A 17502-nucleotide genomic window follows, 5' to 3' on the forward strand; every position below is an offset into this window, starting at 1 on the left:
GAAATTGACCAGATTAGTAGGCTAGATAGTTGTACTATTAAGGGGTCAATGACTTTGATCGATGTAAAACTTAGTGCCTCATAGAGCATATAATGTTGCATTTGCATGAGGACTAACAATGCTTCGTTTTTTCGAGAGTTAAAGTCTTTTCGTAAAACGCATTTAAAAATAACTGAGTTCTGGGGTCGGCGGACCGTCCGGCCAGGGTTGGTGGATCGTCCGTGACCTTACCAAAGGGGTCTGCTGGTGTACATGTCTTTGTGTTCTTATGCAGACCGTCCGGCCAGGGTTGGCAGACCGTCCACAAGTGCCAAAATGTATTTGGGCAGGGACTGTGTGTTTTTGGGCACTTGTACTACAGACCGTCTGGGGCTTTAGCCCGGACAGTACTAACACCTAGTGGTGGACCGTCCAGTCATGATGGGCAGACAGTCCGCCCATGTTGTTCAATATGGCTAGTGGTCTAGTGTTTCAAGTTGACAGGTCCCAGACCATCTGACCTGGGCTGGCAGACCGTCCGTGCTTGACTTTTTCTGACAGCACCGACTGGCTTCAAATGGGAATTATAGTCGTTACTTGTATGATGGACTGTCCGGTCGTAGGGCGTGGACCGTCCGCGTCCATGCAAAATGTGTGCTAATTGCACATAATGGCTAGTATTGAGATGGGGGTTATAAATAGAAGTGGAGCTCGTGTGTGAGAGCTCTCTTGGCCATTCCTAGCATTACATTGAGCTCATTTGTGATTCTCCAACTCAATCTCTCACACTCCTTGCTTGAGATTGCATTCTAGTGAGTGATTGAGAGCTTCTAGTGCATTTGCATCCATTAGTGATCTTTGAGGCACTAGGTGGTACACTGGGCAAGCTTCATTGTCTTGTTACTCTTGGAGGTTGCCTCCTCCTAGATGGCTTGGGTGTTGTCTTCGTCGAGCTCTCCGTGAAGGGTGTGGAGAAGCCACTGTGTTGATTGTGAGGGGTTCGCGCCCACCTCATCGGAGCAACAAAGGCGACGCTAGTGGAATCGAGGTATTGGGTGATTTCTTATCCACTTGACTCAAAGATCAAGCCACGTCTTGAAGAGGAGCAAGTGAGAGCTTGAACTCTGTTAGAAATATGCCCTAGAGATAATCATAGAGATGAGCATATTTCTTTGTATCCATGATATATATATTGCTTAATTGAATATCCATGGAAGGCACCTTGTATTGATTAGCAATTATGTGAATTGTTTGTGAGATTCTTTACTTATATGGTTATTCTAAATGATGTCCCTAGTCAGAGTCGATGACTAGCACATGTATTAGTTGATGACTACATTTCACAAGTCATGAACATGGAGATGTTAAATTAATAATGTGGGCGCATGTATGACATGAGGCTGGACCGACCCAACGTGAGATATTGTAATATAGTTCTCTTCTTGCAACATGAATACTGTATCCTTAGACCTGAGATTGTCGCATGTTCTCAAGATGTGAATTGACTTACTTAGGGACTATCAAACGCTATCCCGTAACTGGGTAGTTATAAAGGTAGTTTTGGGTTTGTCAGGAAGCATGCTATGAGGCATGGTCAGTCAAGATGGAATTTGTCCCTCTCTTTGTGAGAGAGATATCTCTGGGCCCCTCGAGTGATTGGATCAAGAAATGCATGGCCGTGCTAGGGTTAAGAGTTAACCATTGAAAGGATTCCAATTCACAGTATCGAGAAAGAGAGGTCAGCTTAGAGCCAGACCAAATATCGTGAGACAAAGGGAACAGCATGTACTTAATGTCGCAATGGTTCGTCTGATATGATCTTTACGTACACATAGGAGTTGACATGTCTTGCTAGAGGCCGCTGTCAATTATTGGGCCAAGTAAGAGTACTCGGGCTATGTCTATTTGTACGTGAACCTATAGGGTCACACACTTAAGGGGAAGGAAGCCTAATTCGGATTAGATCCGAAATTAGACTGGGCTTTAGGGTTAATGATGGGCCTCGGCGTCAGAAGCCCACCATAACGCCTATATACTGAGGGGCGGGGGCGCGGTTAAGGATAACCTAATTCGCCACCAGCGAACTAACAGCCGCCGCCCACCTCTCGCCCTCGCCAAGCCGCCGTCGCGAACCTAGCAGTTCGGTACGCGGCGCTTCCTCCCTGTACGTGTGGATACCTCGGAGGTGCTACATCTGGAGCACTTGGACGAACCGTGCGAGGACGTGAAGGACGCCGGCGACTGCACGACACTGCTCGACGCGTTCGTCTACATCGAGACGTCTTCCGCTGCTCTGCGCGTCTAGTGGTAATTCCATGACCTATAACCGCAGTAGTTCTTGGTATTATGGGGATGAAAATTTTTGTTTTGCGCTAGCGTAGCCTCCCCGTAATCCTACAAACTCCACCTCAACGTGGATTATGGGTGATCGGCAAATCACCGATACCACGAGATAAATCTCGGTGTCATTCTCTTCACTCTTTGCTTATTACTTTGCAAGTAGTTAGTAATTTGTGTATTGTCTATCATTTGTAGTATTGCCATAATTGTTCATCATTTTTTTGCTTGCCTATCATAGATAGGAATTTATATCTTTTGTTGTATTGGTTAAATTTCTCTAATCTCTTTGATTTTAGTTAAAACCATCTATTCATCCCCCTCTAGCTGGTGTCCTAGATCCTACAAGTGGTATCAAAGCTTTGGACTCCATTGTTTGTGGATTTAACCTTCCCGGAGTTAGACAAAATGGCTAGTGACAACAATGTGCACATTGGGAAGCCATCGCATTTTGATGGGAACAATTATGACTATTGAAAAATAAGAATGTCAATGCATCTTAAATCTATGGGAGGGAAGGTTTGGTCTATTGTCAGAGATGGATTTGTTGTATTGAAGCAAGATGAACCATCACCTAGTGACAATGAAAATGTTTTAACCAATGATCAAGCCATGAATGTGTTTTATGATGCTCTAGACATAAATGAGTTCAACCGTATCAAGAATCTCACAAGCGCTCATGAGATTTGGACTAAGCTAATGGAAATTCATGAAGGAACTACAATTGTGAAGAGTGTAGAGTTATATGTATGCAAGGGAAAATTTGAGCAATTTCTCATCAAAGAAGATGAAAGTGTGTCTGACATGTTTAACCGGTTAAATGAAATAGTAAATGAACTCAAGGGACTTGGTTTTAATGCACCAGATGTGGATTTCACTCATAAATTTCTTAGATCTCTTCCAGGGAAATATGACACTATTATGATCATGTTAGTAAGAAGTGATTTGACCACTACTTCTCCAACCTAAGTATTGGGATAAATTCTTACTCAAGATATATTAAAAAATTCTTAAGCCGAGGCTATGAGTTTGGCTAAGAAAGTGAAAGGTGAATCAATAGCTATCAAAGCTAAAGCTTCCAAGGCAATTGAAAAGGAAGAAAGTGAAGATGAAGGAAATGGAAGTGAGAGCGATGAGGAGTTGGCTCTCTTTGTGAAGAAATTCAACAAATTCATGAGGAAGAAGGGTCAACCTAGAAGAGGCCAAACATCAAGAAGAAATGCTTTTAATGATAGAAAGTGTTTTGAGTGTGGGGAACCTGGTCACATTACCATGAATTGTCCAAGCAAGAAGAATAAGGGCAAAGATGGAGATGATAAAAAGAAGAAGAAATTTTATCACAAGAAGAAGGATGGCAAAGCCTATCTAGTTGAATGGGACTCGGATGCTAGCTCAGATGATGATGATGATTCCTAATCCAAACTAAATGTCGGAATCGCTATCAAGGAGGATGCTTCACTCTTCTCATCTCCTCACTGTCTCAGGGAAAAAGGTGATGCTAAGGTAAAAATCATAACCGGTTTAAATGATGTAGATGATGATGATGATGTTGATGATCTTGACGATGATGGATATTCATATGATGTTCTTGTTAGAATGTTGGTTGAGGCTGATGACTACATGAACAAAGAAAAAGAAAAATTTAGGACCTTGAAGGAATTATACAAAAACCTTCAAGTGTCTTTTGAGGAGCTCAAGACCTCCCACGACAATCTAAAAGAGAGTTGTTAGAAGCTTGTGGAGGCTCAAAACTAATCTAATGTGCATGAAGTTGTGGTGGTCACCGAGGATGTTGGAGTCACTTGTGACTTACTTGATAGTTCTACAAGTGAACTACAACCTACTAGCTTTATTTGTGATAAATGCAAAATTTCTCTTATGAGTGATAATATTGCTTGTGTTGAATCACAAATCATTATTCAGAATGAAGCCTTAGTAGGGAAAGTAAATGCTCTAACTCATGACCTAGAGAAGGCCTATGGTAGAAAGGCTAAGTTGGATTTTATATTGGGAAGTCAACGGTGCTCACTTAATCGTGAGGGTCTTGGATATGTTCCTAAGAAAGGCAAGAATGCTTTTGTGAAGCAAAAGACCATGTTTGTGAAAGAATGTGACAAGGTGTCATAAGTTCCACAAGAAGGGACATATCAAGAAGAATTGTCCTAAATTCAATAATGTATCCTCATCTTGTTTTGAGCATTGTTATGTTCTTTCACATAATGCAAAAGGTGTTTATGCTAAATTTGTTAGCACTTCAATTGTTGGTAGCAAAAAGAAAGCCATTTGGGTGCCAAAGACCTTGGTCACTAACATCCAAGGACCCAAACAAATTTGGGTACCTAAAAGAGATTGATTTCCTTTTGTAGGTAAACTACAAGGCGGGAGGGAACCATTGGGTGTTGGATAGTGGTTGCACTCAACACATGACTGATGATATGAGGATGTTCACCCAAATGAGTGAGGAAGGTTGTTCAAATTATGATAGCACCACATTTGGAGATAATCACAAAGGAAAGGTTAAAGGTTTGGGTAAAATCGCTATCTCAAATGACCATTCCATATCAAATGTACTTTTAGTTGAATCTCTAAACTACAACTTGCTATCCATAGTTCAACTATGTGATTTAGGTTTTAGTTGCAATTTCACTGTTGATGATGTTCTCATCTCTAGCGTTGATGGTAGCAATCTCATGTTTAAAGGCATTAGATATGAAAATCTTTATCTTGTTGATTTTTCATCTAATGAGGCAAAGCTTACAACTTGTCTATTTTCTAAGGCTTCACTAGGATGGTTATGGCATAGGGGACTTGGTCATGTTGGTATGATACAATTGAACCAATTAACCAAGCATGACTTAGAACAAATTTTGTAGTTCATGTCTAGCCAGGAAGAAAGTGGCAAATGCTCATCCATACAAGAGTAAAATGTCAACTCATAGGCCATTGGAATTACTTCACATGGATCTCTTTGGATCAACATCTTTTGTGAGTATTGGTGGTAATTTTTATTGCCTCGTAATTGTGGATGGTTATTCTAGATTCACTTGGGTTTATTTTCTTCAGGATAAATCAAATGTGTTTGAAACAATTAAGTTATTTGCTATATTGGTTCAAAATCAATTTGAATTTGACATCAAGAAAGTTAGAAGTGACAATGGGTCGGGATTCAAAAATGCTATAATTGATGAATATTGTGATGACAAGAGTATAAAACACAAATTTTCTTGCAAGTGTACACCAGAACAAAATGGAATTGTTGAAAGGAAGAATAGGACTCTTATTGATATGACTAGGTCTATGCTAGCGGAATATAATGTGTCAGACTCTTATTGAGCCGAAGCCATAAACACCGCTTGTCATGCATCAAATAGGCTATATTGTCACAAGCTCTTAAAGAAGACTCCTTATGAATTGCTTATTGGTAGAAAGCCAAATATTTCTTGTTTTAGAGTGTTCGACTGCAAATTCTATATTTTAAGGAAAGGTAGTCGGCTCTCTATATTTAAGAAGATATGTGATGAGGGCTTTCTTCTTGGGTATTCATCAAATAGCAAGGCATATAGAGTTTTCAACAAAACTCATGGTATTATTGAAGAATCATATGATGTTGAGTTTGATGAAACAAATGGATCTCAAGGTGAAAATGATAACCTTGATGATGTTGGTGGAATCCAATTAAGAAATGCTATGGAAACTATGGCTACTGGTGAAATAAAGCCAAAGGAAGAAGATGATGATAGTGTGGTTGTCATTCCATCCTCTTCAACTCTAAATGAGGAAACTCACCAAAGCCAACAAAATGATGAAGTTGAGGATAATCATGTTCAAAATATCTCAAGTCAATCGGTCCCTTCTCAAGCTTCAACTAGTAATTCTCAATTTGCATCAAGAATTCATCATTCAATTGTAAAGGATTACCCGGTAAATCAAATTGTGGGTGATATTAGTAAGGGTGTTCAAACTCGCTCTCGTATTGCTTCATTTTGTGAACATTTCTCTTTTGTGTCTTGTATTGAACCTAACCATGTATATGAATCTCTACTAGATGTTGATTGAGTAAATGCAATGCATGAGTAATTAAATAACTTTACCCGTAATGAAGTTTGGGAGCTTATTGAGGGACCAAAGAACCACAATGTTATTGGTACCAAATGGTTGTTTCGAAACAAGCATAATGAAGATGGTTTGGTAGTAAGAAACAAGCCAAGAATAGTGGCACAAGATTATACTCATGTAGAAGGATTGGATTTTGGTGAGACATTTGCTCCCGTGGCAAGATTAGAAGCTATTCGAATTCTCCTTGCTTATGCTTGTGCCCACAACATCAAACTTTATCAAATGGATGCAAAGAGTGCCTTCTTAAATGGTAAGATTAGTAAAGTAGTGTATGTGGAGCAAACTCTCGGTTTTGAAGATCCCAAAATACCTAACCACGTGTTCAAGTTTTTTAAAGCTCTCTATGGGTTTAAGCAAGCTCCGCGCGTTTGGTATGAAAGGCTTATTGATTTTTTGCCTTCCAAAGACTTCAAAATTAGGAAGGTTGACACTACTCTATTCACTAAAATAATTGGTAAGTATTTATTTGTTTGTCAAATTTATGTTGACGATATTATTTTTGGTTCAACTAACGAGTCATTTTATGAGTAGTTTGGCAAAATGGTGTCAAAGGAATTTGAAATGTCTATGATAGGAGAATTGAGCTTCTTTCTCGGTCTTCAAATTAAGCTATTGAAAGATGGAATCTTTGTAAGTCAATCTAAATATTTGAAGGACATGCTCAAGAAGTTTGGCTTAGAAAATGCAAAGTCAATCAAGACTCCTATGGCTACAAAAGGTCATCTGATTTGGATGAGGGAGGTACAATTGTTGATCAAAAACCTTTTCATTCAATAATTGTTAGCTTGCTTTACATTACCGCATCTAGGCCCGATGTTATGTTTAGTGTTTGTATGTGTGCTCGGTTTCAAGCTTCACCTAGAGAGGTTCACTTGAAAGCCGTGAAAAGAATTTTAAGATACTTAAAGCATGCCCCCAATATTGAACTATGGTATCCCAAAGGTGCTTAGTTTGAATTAATTGGATATTTAGATTTAGATTATACGGGGTACAAAGTTGATAGGAAGAGCACCTCTCGGTGTTGTCAATTTCTTGGGAGGTCTCTTGTTTCATGGTCCTCTAAGAAAAATTTGGTCGCTCTCTCTACCGCTGAGACGGAATATATTTCAGCCCGAAATTGTTGTGCTCAATTATTATGGATTAAGCAAACTCTATTGGGCTATGGAATTGCCTTCAAAAATGTTCCTATTATGTGTGATAATGAGAGTGTGGTGAAATTGGCTACTAATTCGGTCCAACACTCTAGAACAAAACATATTGATATAAAACATCACTTCTTACGAGATCATGTTGGAAAAATGCATATCTCTATTTATTCTATTGCGATGAATGATCAATTAGCGGATATATTCACAAAACCATTGGATGAAATAAGATTTTGCAAGTTGCAAAGTAAAATGAATGTTATTGATCTCTCAAATATTGCTTGAAGTTGAGTACACATAAATAGCATGGTACTTGTGCTCTAGAATGTCTTTCTAAGTTATTTATTAGCAATTTTAATGAATTTTTTATTCTTATATAATTCTATTCAATTTATGTGAAAACTTTAATCATGCAATTATATTATGTATATATGCATGCATACTAATCCTTGGAATAGTCAAAATGTCCATATTCGAGCAAAGAACCCATTTTGAAATTTGAGATAAAAAACCAGGGAGAAATGAGAAATCTGAGTATCAGACCATGACCGTCCGGTCAGTGACCGTGTGTCACACCCGGTTCCAGGGGGTAGAACCAAGCGCATACCATATGTTGACGTCACAAGTGTAATATATCAAAAGACAATGCAATAAAGGTGTAAAGAGAGTATAAAACTTTATTACATCATCTGAAACATTGTGTCTTAAACAAGTATCACATCAAAGTTAAGCGGGAATAAACAACTAGGCAATCTTCCACAGGAAGTTGACCGGCGCATCGTTAGACTTAGAATTCTTCGTCGATAAATTCCCCATCAAAGTCTCCAACATCACCCTCTGATCAAAATATTAGCAAGGGTGAGCTCACTTATGGTCGGGGCTCAGCAAGTGGGGGAAAATTAATGCAGGTATAACAAGGTGAGGCTAAGGTTGAGCAGTAAGCATTTTAGTTGGTCAACATTTTATTATCAACACCTGTCTTACTAATAAGAGTGAATCCCAAATATCCCAATTAAACAAAGGAATATGAATATAACAAAAACACTTAAGTGAAACCACTTAAGCAAATTATTGGCAGATCATCGAATCTCAATTTATGTCCATCTTTAAGTTCAATTATCATGTGAGGAGTCCAGGTCGCTCATAACCGGGAGCACGGCTGATATATCAGTTTTACACTCTGCAGAGGTGGTACAACTTTACCCACAAGCCATGTATCCCATCTAGCCCGGGTTGATCGGACCCTTAGACACTGCCGAGGTGAATGGCTAGGGATCCATTATGAGGTTTTCACAAAATACACTTAATACGAAGCAACCCGCTAAGGTTTCTAAGACGATGGTGGTGGCCCCCTGGGTGAAGTACCTTAGCCAAGAATACGACCCCATGTTAACGTGGGCTGCCAGCACCTACCGCTCCCCCTCTTGCCCATCTTTCAGGTAAGGTTGCTAGGCACTAAGCATATAAAGCTAATTACCAAAGCCAGAGCCATGATAGCACTCGTGGTTGCACTGTTATCCTGGGTGGTCACTCCATGTTCCAATTAAATTTGTAATAATGTTATCTTTAACCATCGGGTTAATGCCATAATTGCCAATTAAATCCTTGGAACGTTAAAACCAATTAATGAGTGACATTAAGAAATCATTAAGTTGAGCGGTAGCACAAATTCTTGCACAGCTTAATAATTTTCCTAGGTTAAACAAGGAATACAGGTAGTAAATCTAGGAAAATTCTTAATTAGGTTACCCCATCAAATTATGCAATATATCAAAAGGTAAACATTATTATATGCAATGAATAGGTACAAACAGAATATGCAGAGGGAGAATCCACTTGCCTTGCTCAACAACGTCTTGCGGGTCGTCCCCGAACGAGTTCGGATTCTCTACCACACAGTCCGCTTCTATTATAGTCGCACATCGCACATACAAGAATAAAGTATACACCCATAAGTAAACATACACCATTACATAATCATACACCATTACATGCACATTAACACGTCACACTAATCACATTTTAATTACGTACTAATCGCGTAAATACTTATTAATTTAATTATAGCTATTAATGTGAATCCTAATGGTGAATTTAGGAGTGGGTGCAATAAATATAATTTTAACTAATATTAATCTACTTTAACACCATCAATGAAATTAAATAATACTTATTATCTTTTAATACTAATAAATAAATTAATACCTTTTATTACTTTTAACACAAATTAGTTAGTATGACCAAAAATGAATCTAATAATATTAATATTCTAAAAGTCTACACAAATTGGAAATTGGATTTTTTTATAAAACAAGTGAGGATATTTTTACATAAACTAATATTTTGTTTAGTCTAAAAAAAATCTAAATGCTCAATTTGCGAACAAGATTATTTAACTAGCACAAATCTATTTTCCATCTACTAATGATATTTTCTCTTTTCTTTCCAAAAGAAGATATTAATAATAGGATAAATCATCTAACAATCCTATTTTATTCATATGACTTGAGTTCTATACCATTTTTCTAATCCATCAAAAATGCACCTATAATTCTCCAATTAGTTTCAAAAATTTGCCGTGACCAAAATTGACTATCAATTCTTATCTAGTATTTTTATCACCAACATACGACTATTAAATCTACGTCATATTTCTCTAAACCAAAATCAACACGTCGATTAACATGGAATAACACGGTGCACTACTAATCGTATATTTTTAACAAATTCCGTAGCGCACACAAATACATAAATTGGAATCACATGTGTTCATATTACAACAAACAAACTATACAGCACATGAATTGAATCGAAAGCACTTTATAAAACACATAAAATAAATTTGGGTCGCCAACAACCTCGGGTTCATGCGTGTGACGGGGACGGATCGACGGGTTTCGGCCGGACGGAGTGCGGGGCTCGACTACGGACGGCGAGTGTGTTGCTCCGGTGAACTCCGGCGACGAACGGTACACTCCGGCGAACTACGGCGACGAACGACGAGCGAGCGAGTGCGAGGAATGGGAGAGAGTTCAGGTAGGGAGGATAGGAGAGAGAGCTCTGCGTTCAATTTATAGAGAAGGGAGAGGAGAGGGAGGGTCGGCCAGGGAGGGAACGGTCGGCGTTTAACTCCAATACACTGCTTAATGGCGTCGGTTTCCAGGGGAGAAATAATGGGAGGAGGAAGGAGGAGTTGAAGCTCCATTAACGGCGAGAAATCGAATGGACGCGCGGTGCATGGGGCTTGGGCGATTCGGCTTCGGCGCGGGCGGAACATCGGGTCGGGCACGGCTTCGATCGCGGTGGCCTCGGTCGCTCGGCGCGGGTCTTGCTCGGTCGCTCGGCGCGGACGTCGAGCCGGGGCGTCGCGCCTGGCGCGCAGAAGCAGAGGCCGGGGCGGCTCACTCGGCGGCTGCGTAGACACGCAGGGCGCGTGGTCCGTCGCGGGGCATCGGGCGCGTCTTGGCCGGGCGGCTGCGCGCGGCTACGCGCTCGGCTGGGGTCGCGGGCAGAGGGCGCGGCGCGCTTGGGAGAGAGAGAAGTGAGGGAGAGAGAGAGAGGTGAGGGAGAGAGAGAGTGGGAGAGAGAATTGAGGGAGGCGGCGGCGGCTGTGAAGTCCTCAGGGACGCACGCGGCATTAGGCTAGGGTTTGGGGTCTTGGGCCCCTAGTGGGCCGGTTAGTGTAGGATTTGGTTTTTTTTTAAATTCCGAAATTCATTTTTAAAGAACTCTAAAAATCATAAAAAATTCACCAAAATTATTTATAAACAAAATACCTATTTTTAGACTAATAATTATTATTTTTCTTTATTATTGTTTAGTTACTAGGATTTCTTTTTCAAGGGAAATTAATAACAATCATCCGAGAATCAAGCAAGCGCATAGAAAGAAAATGATCAAAATGCAAATAAATAAATAATTAAACACTTAAAAAATTATTATCCTAATTAATATAATAACTAAATTCATTATTTTTATTTGATGGCTTTTGTGGTGTTACAAACCTACCCCTCTTAAAAAGAATCTCGTCCTCGAGATTAAGAAACTTCCGAGAATAACTGGGGAAATTCTGCTCTGAGTTCATCTTCTCTTTCCCAAGTGGCCTCATCTTCCGAATGATGACTCCACTGAACTTTGCACATGTTAATGACTTTACTCCGCGTAATTCTGCGAGATGTTTCCAAAATTTTGACTGGATACTCCGAATAAGTCAAATCCTCATTCACATTCAGTTCTTCCATGGATAGCTGTTCCTCTGGTACTCTCAAGCACTTCTTGAGTTGTGATACGTGAAATACGTCATGCACATCTGATAGTCTATCGGGTAGCTCTAACTGGTAGGCTACTTTGCCTTTTCTTTCCAAAATCTTGAATGGGCCAATATAGCGAGGTGATAATTTTCCTTTAACCTTAAACCTTTTCATTCCTCTCATCGGTGAAACTTTAAGGTAGACAAAGTCTCCTACTTCAAACATCAACTCTCTTCTTCTATTATCAGCATAGCTTTTCTGTCTTGACTGGGCTGTCTTCAAATTTTCTCTGATAATCTGCACTTGCTTTTCGGCCTCTTGGAGTATTTCTGGTCCAAATACTTGACTTTCTCCAGTCTGATTCCAATAAAGCGGTGTTCTACACTTTCGTCCATATAGTGCTTCAAACGGTGCCATTTTGAGACTTGCTTGATAACTGTTGTTATACGAAAATTCTGCATAAGGCAAACTTTTATCCCAGCTTCTACCATGCTTTAGAGCGCAAGCTCTTAGCATATCTTCCAACACTTGGTTTGTTCTTTCCGTTTGCCCATCTGTTTGAGGATGATAAGCTGAACTAAAGTTTAGCTTGGTATCCATGGACTCATGAAGTCTTTTCCAAAAGCGCGAGGTGAACTGGGTTCCTCGATCTGATACGATCTTTTTCGGTACTCCATGCAAACAAACAATCCTCGACATGTACAACTCTGCTAACTGGGCTCCCGAGTGAGTTGTCTTTACAGGTATAAAGTGTGCTACTTTAGTTAACCTGTCTACTATGACCCATATTGAATCATAGCCATCTCGAGTACGAGGTAGTCCAACTATGAAATCCATACTGATTTCTTCCCATTTCCATTCCGGTACCTTGAGAGGTTGTAGCAATCCTGCTGGTCTTTGGTGTTCAGCTTTAACTCGCTGACACACGTCACATACTGCAACATGAGTAGCAACATCTCTTTTCAAACCGTACCACCAATACTTTTCCTTAAGATCCTGGTACATCTTTGTGCTTCCAGGGTGAATAGAGTAAGCTGAATCATGAGCTTCTCTCAAAATAAGTTGGCGTAAGTGCTCGATTTCCGGTACACAGATTCTCTTCTTAAACCATACTGTGCCTTGTTCATCTTTCGTGAAATCCGGGGCTTTTCCCAAACTAATCAAAGTTTTAATTTCCTTAATCTTCTCATCGGACTCTTGTCCTTTACAAATCTCTTATTCCAAAGTAGATTCGACTTCCATCACCGTTGCTTCTACATTATTGAGAAATCCAAGGTTAAGTCGTTCCATTTCCCAGCATAATTCTTGTGACACCAAATGAGTAGTAACGTTGTTCACTTGACCCTTACGGCTCAAAGCATCAGCTACTACATTTGCTTTTCCGGGGTGATATTGTATCTCCAAATCATAGTCTTTAATCAACTCAAGCCATCTTCTCTGTCTGAGGTTGAGTTCCTTCTGAGTGAATATATATTTCAAGCTTTTGTGATCCGTGAAGATTTTGCACTTGTTTCCAATCATATAGTGCCTCCAAATCTTCAAAGCATGCACTACGGCAGCTAGTTCCAAATCATCCGTAGGATAATTCTTCTCATGTTTCCTCAACTGTCTTGAAGCATAAGCAATCACCTTTCCTTCTTGCATTAGCACACATCCAAGTCCAAGGTGTGATGCATCGCAATACACATCAAATCCCTTGTGGATGTCTGGCATTACCAGTATTGGTGCGGTGGTTAACCTCTTCTTGAGTTCCTCAAAACACTTCTGGCAAGCTTCATCCCATTTGAACTCTTTGCCTTTCTCCAGTAGAGAGGTAAGAGGCTTCACTAACTTGGAAAAACCTTCAATAAATCTTCTATAGTATCCTGCTAATCCAAGAAAACTTCTGATCTTGGACGCATCTTTGGGTTGCTTCCAATTTAGTATTTCACTTATCTTTCCTGGGTCCACTTTAATTCCACCATCGGTAACAATATGCCCTAAGAAAGCAACTTCTTTCAACCAAAAATCACACTTCGAGAATTTTGCGTACAGTTGGTTGTCATGAAGCTTTTGTAGGACTAGCCTTAGATGATCTTCGTGTGTTTCTTCATTCGGAGAATATATCAGTATGTCGTCAATGAATACGACCACAAACTGATCCAGATATTCCATGAATACTTTATTCATCAAGTTCATGAAGTATGCTGGTGCATTAGTCAGTCCAAACGACATGACCAAAAACTCATATAATCCATATCTCGTCGTGAAGGCTGTCTTCGGTACATCTTCTACTCGAATCTTTAACTGATGATATCCCGATCTCAGATCTATCTTCGAGAATATCTTAGCTCCCTTCATTTGATCGAATAAATCTTCAATCCGAGGTAACGGGTATTTATTCTTGATGGTTACTTCATTCAAACTTCTATAATCAACGCACATTCTCCTCGAACCATCCTTCTTGTTCACAAATAGCACCGGGGCTCCCCAAGGGGATGAACTTGGGCGAATAAAACCTTTTTCTAGTAATTCTTCTATTTGTTTCTTCAGTTCTACTAAATCTTTGACATCCATTCTATAAGGTCTTTTCGAGATAGGTGCGGTTCCAGGTACTAATTCAATAGAAAACTCTATATCACGGTCAGGTGGCATACCTGGTAATTCCTCCGGAAATACGTCTGGGTATTCGCACACTACTTTGATATTTTCCAAGGGCTTTTCTTCCAAGTGATTGATCACTGTCTTCCCTTTTTCATCTGTTGACTTGTCTATGTTGACTTGGATTCTTTCACCTTGAGGACTTGTCAACGTAATTGTTCCGTTGGCACACCGTATCACTCCATCACAACTTTTCAACCAGTTGCATCCAAGAATCACATCAATCCCGTTGGATCCTAGGACCACTGGGTCGACTGTAAAATCTATTCCTTGAATCTTGATATTAACATGAGGGCATGAGTGTGTGGCCTTCATGTCACCACCCGGTGAACTAATGTGTAATATTCTCTTCAGAGGGTACTTAGGTATGTTATGTTTTTCCACAAATGACTCAGTTATAAATGAATGTGATGCTCCAGAGTCAAATAAAACTGATGCAGGTATGGAGTTAACAAGGAACATACCATACACAATGTCGGCATCCTCAGGCACTGATTCCGCAGTGACGTGATTGACCCTTCCTCGGCTCTGGTTCTGCGGAGTCTTGTTCTGAGCAGATCCACGAGCGGGGGTGCTCTAGTCATTTCTCTGAGTGTTGCTCCTTTGGGGTGTTTGCTGGTTGCGCCTTGGGCAATTGTTGGCATAGTGGCCTAGTTCACCGCACTTGAAACAGCCGTTGGGTTGGACAGGTGCGTTGTTTCTGGCCTGAGTGTTGTTGGTGCCACCCTGACGGTTCTGTGAATTTCCACCAGACCTCTGGTTGGTCTGGGGGTTGCTCCTTTGTTGATTCTGATTCTGATTATTTCTCTGGCTTTGCTGTCCAGAGCGTTGCACTTGATAATTATTTCCACCCTGATTTCCAGAGCGGAACTGCGAACCTTGAGCATTATTCGGACGAGTGTTCCTGCTGGACTGACCTTGGAATTTTCTCTTATGGTCAGATAGCTCCTTCCTTTTGCTTTCTAGGCCAATTGCCTTGTTCAGGAGTGTCTGGAAGTTGGGGAATGTGTGACTCTGAAGTTGATAGTTCAGAGGTCCAATCAACCCTTCCAGGAAACGCTCTTGGCGCTTCTCATCAGTGTCCACTTCCTCAGGGGCATAACGTGAAAGCTGAGTGAAGCGATCACGATACTCACTGACAGACATATTCCCTTGAGTAAGGGAAAGGAACTCCTTCTTCTTCAGCTTCATGATTCCAGAGGGGATGTGGTGAGCGCGGAAGTTCTCTTGGAACTCCTGCCAGGTTATTGTATCAGTATTGGGATGTGCTGCTGTGAAGGCATCCCACCAATCGGACGCAGCTCCCTCGAGCCTTCCCGAGGCGTACAAGACCTTCTCTCGGTCGTTGCACTGAGTGATGTCCAGCTTCTTCCCAATGACTTTGAGCCAGTCATCGGCATCCAGGGGATCAACCGCATGAGAGAATGTCGGCGGGTGATGACTCATGAAGTCCCGGTGCTTATCTCTGGCCGGGGGTGCATACTGCTGCTGCTGGGGTTGCTGATTCTGTTGGTTCTGTTGTAATTGCTGAACCGCAGCAGTAAGTCCTTGCAGAATCTGCATTTGGGCGGCGATGAACTGCTCCATGTTGGGATTAGGTGGTGGCGGTGGTGGTGGTGCTTGTTGTCCACGCTGGTTCCGGTTGTTAGGTCCTTGACGTTGGTTCACCATCTGATTTGTTAGGAAGTGAAGTCCTTAGAAAAGTGAGGAGTAGAAAAGATTCTAGAGGGAAAATAGCTTAAGTTTTACAAATTTTATATGTTCTTATGGCCATCATTCCATAAGACCATAGCACTCAAACAAAGATTCAAATCAAGCATTTCAACCAATCACCATCACATGGTTGATATTTATTAATATAAAAACTTAAAGATAGTTTCATCGTCTAACGTGAAGCGTAACTTATTACATCATGATCAACACTCCTAAAGTAGCCTAGTGACGGATCCGGGCTCTCCATAGCGCAGCCTCTTGCGGGGAGGAGACAACGCCACGACGGGAACCTGGGCTTCTGGCGGATTCAGTCCCTGCAGTTGGGCTTCCAGGGCTGCAATCCTGGCGTGGGCATTCTCCAGCTCCAAGTGCACACTGTAGAGGTCCAGAGTGGCACTGTCCAGGTCGGTGTTGAGACCGGCCACTACACCAGCTAGGGTGTTGAGGCGATCCTCACCAGGCTCTCCTGGGACAATGTTGGTCTGGCTTTCTCCACGCATGCGCTGAGGAAGATGCCTGAACCTTATGTTCTGCAGCTGCTGCCGGTAGGTGTGGCTAAGCGACCACAGGGTCCGACGGGCAGCGTCGCTGACAGAGGCAGCGTAGGTGGACAGCGGTATCAGGGACTCGTGAGCAGACAGAGTCCTGAATCCCCTGTCACCTGCATCCATTACCCTGACATGGATGCGGGTGATGTAATAGCAAGCCCGGGGAGGCTCGCTCACCCGCCTCGTCTCGTACAGGGGGCGGACGTAGGCTCCTAGCTCGTGCAGCACCTCCTGCAGCAGGTTGGGGAAGTGCCCCGTTTCGAACATTGATGTGTAATGTTTGACAACTGGACCAATCCCCATGAAGTGGTCCTGCTGGGCGTAGTCAGCTTCCTGGTTGACGTGCTCATCCTCTCCATCGTCGTCGTCGTCGTCATCCTCGTCATCGCCGTCTCCGGAGTCATCGGGGTCGTCGCCTCCAGGTGCAGGTGCTTGGAAGGCTGGTGCCGACGATGCTGACGTCGATGACCTAGCTGCGAAGGCCAGGGACTCGGCCAACGGGGTGGGGGTCGGCAGCTGCTCCTCCGAGCTGTCCTCCAGGTTGATCACGTTCTCCACTCGGACGGGAGGGAGATTCGCTGGAGCTTCCTCGACTACCACTGGGTAGACCGGGATCTGCCGGGGCTGAGGGGCGTAGCTGGTGTTGACGCGAGTGGTTTGGAGAGTGCGAACCATCTACAAGAGAAGTGTCAACTCAGTTGAATTTCAAAGAGGTAAGACTGATAAAGGAGTTTATTGGAATGAAATTAGCAAGTTTTGAACAACTAGGCTTTC

Source organism: Zea mays, chromosome 3, assembly GCF_902167145.1.
Source record: "Zea mays cultivar B73 chromosome 3, Zm-B73-REFERENCE-NAM-5.0, whole genome shotgun sequence".
NCBI classification, from domain to species: Eukaryota; Viridiplantae; Streptophyta; class Magnoliopsida; order Poales; family Poaceae; genus Zea; species Zea mays.